The following is a 2,794-nucleotide window of genomic DNA, read 5'->3' as shown; positions in this document are numbered from 1 at the left end:
AAGTGGAAAGGTGGAGGGAGGGATAAATTAGGTGTTTAGGATTAACAGATACATACTATTATATACAAAATATGTAAATAGAGACTTACTGCATAGTAGGGAACTATATTCAGAATGTTATAATAACCTATATGGGAATATCTATATGGATCTATATAGATCACTTTGCTATATACCTAGAAACTAATATAACATTTTAAGTAAAATATACTTCAATTAAAAATTTAAAATTTTTTAATTTTTATTTACTTATTTATTTTGCTTTTTACGGCCATACCTGCAGCATATGGAGGTTCCCAGGCTAGGGGTCTAATCGGAGCTGTAGCTGCCAGCCTATGCCACACCCACAGCAATGCAGGATCCAAGCTGCGTATGTGACCTACACCACAGCTCATGGCCACACTGGATCCTTAACCTGCTGAGCGAGGCCAGAGATCGAACCCATAACTTCATGGCTCCTAGTCGGATTTGTTTCTGCTGCACCATGACAGGAACTCCAAAAATTTTTTTAAATTTTAAATAAAAATTATCCAATTCTTATTTGTGGAGTACTAAGGTAAGTTAAAAATAGATAGCATTGCTCACTCCCATCAGCTGGCCTGTGCTCCATGTCTTCTGCTGCTCCTCCGCTCACTCCTACTCCTTGGTGTCCCTCACCATCTGTCGTCTCCTCTGGATCACAATGGAAGAAGAAATCGCCACACTCTCATCATCGACAGTGACTCTGGCATGTGCAATGCTGGCTTTGCTGGGGTGACGCCCCTGGGGCTGTGTTCCCACCCATCACTGGGCACCCCCAAAACCAGGGCATCATGGGGCATGGGACAGAAGGACAGCTATGTGCATGACAAAGCCCAGAACAATCATGGCATCCTGACCCTCAAGTACTCCACTGAGCCCAGCATTGTCACCAACTGTGATGACATGGAGAAGATCTGGCACCACACCTACAATGAGCTGCGTGTGGCCCCTGAGGAGCACCTTGTGCTAACAACAAAGGCCCCCTGAACTCCAAGGACAACTGTGAGAAGATAACTCAGTTCATGTTGGAGATTTTCAACACTCCAGCCATATATGTGGCCATCCAGGCCATTGCTGTCCCTGTACACCTCTGGCTGCACTTGCACTGTCATGGACTCTGGGGACAGGGTTACCCACATGGTGCCCATCTACAAAGGGTATGGCATGTCTCAGGCTATCCTGCATCTGGACCCGGCTGGCCGAGTCCTGACCCACTACTTCATGAAGATCCTCATGGACCGGGGCTGAAGGTTCACCACCACAGAGGAGTGGGAGATCATGGGTGACATCAAGGAGAAACTCTGCTGTGTCACCCTTGACTTCAAGCAGGAGATAGCCACTACCATGTCCTCCTCCTCCATGGAGAAAAGCTACAGGCTTCCCGAAGACCAGGTGATCACCATAAGCAGCAAGTGGTTCAGGTGTCCAGGCATGCTCTTCCAGTCCTCTTTCCTGGGTATGGAGTTCTGTGGCATCCACAAGACCACCTTCAACTCCATCATGAAATGTGACAGCGACATCAAGAAGGGCCTGTATGCCAACACAGTGCTGTCTGGTGGGACCACCATGTACCCTGGCATCCCCAACAGGACGCAAGAGATCACAGCTCTGGTCCCCACCATGATGAAGATCAAGATCATGGCTCCTCCCTAGTGCATGTACTCTGCGTGCATCGGGGGCTCCACCCTGGCCTCACTATCTGCCTTCCAGCAGATGTGATCAGCCAGCAGGAGTGGGACAATTCAGGCCAGTCCATCATCCACCACAAATACTTCTAAAGGGACTGCAAGCTGAGCAGATGCCTAACAGTCACTGCATGGGTTAATCCAGAAGTATAAATTAGCCCCGGCAAATGTACATACCTTGTGCCATCCTCCTGAAACTAGAATAAGCCCTTGAAAAGAAATTTGTCCTTGAAACTTATATCTGATATCAGCACTGGATTGTAGAACCTTATTGCTGATTTTGACCTTGTATGCTAGTTAACTCTTCCTTTGGTATGTATTTAATACCCTGTGCATATCTTTGATTTAAACATATAGCTCTGTCACCTTGTGGCTGAGGTAAGAACATGTTTATGACAGAGAACTCCATTGGCTGGTTGAGAATCCGAAACTGAGTCTTTCAGATCTGTGCAGGGTATTAATGTGTCCCACCTCCTATTCCAGTATTTCTCTGGAGGCTGGCCAGAGTCCTGAACGAGGTGTCATTTCTGTCGTGCTGGTCGGATAGGGTTGGGAAGGTCTAAGCCTTAGAACCCACTTTCCTTTCTTACCCAATGTTTTCCCGCCAGAACACTGTGGGTTGTTACTTGCCTTGAGTTGGAAAACAGTATGGATTCACACCTGTAAATTTATTCACCCTTCTAATTTATGTAAGGTTTTTGCATGCAATTCTCAATTCTTTAAGAGATGACAACAGGTTTTGTTTTTCTACTGTCACATGAGAACATTAGGCCCCAGCAGCTTGTCATTGTGAGGAAATAAAGTGCTGCAGTAAACTGAAAAAAATAAAATAAAATAAAAAAACAGACCATATTACTTCTACTTTTCCCTACCCTATCACCAGCTAAGAACTTACTGTGCTTTGAGAAAATGAAACATACAGAAGTAGGAAAGTAGCCTGATAGTAAAGATAAGCGATAAAGAAGTAATGCTGTGAATGGTACAGCAACATTTGCAAGTTGGTGCTATGGATGAAGGTGGTTAAATCTGCTGACCATTCTAGATATTTATGATAGGGGAAGTACTACCTTAGTTGCTTCTGTGATGGT

At 45.1% G+C, this 2,794-nt stretch overlaps 1 pseudogene; it reads left to right on the top strand.

Annotated features, from left to right (window-relative positions):
• The first annotated feature begins 682 nt into the window (after positions 1 to 682).
• On the top strand, positions 683 to 2,494 carry LOC125133539 (actin, cytoplasmic 2-like; annotated as a pseudogene).
• The last annotated feature ends 300 nt before the right edge of the window (positions 2,495 to 2,794 follow it).

Source organism: Phacochoerus africanus, chromosome 1 (assembly GCF_016906955.1).
Source record: "Phacochoerus africanus isolate WHEZ1 chromosome 1, ROS_Pafr_v1, whole genome shotgun sequence".
Taxonomy (NCBI): Eukaryota; Metazoa; Chordata; class Mammalia; order Artiodactyla; family Suidae; genus Phacochoerus; species Phacochoerus africanus.
The sequence above is the reverse complement of the archived record's forward strand: the minus strand, read 5'-3'. Positions and strand labels throughout refer to the sequence as shown.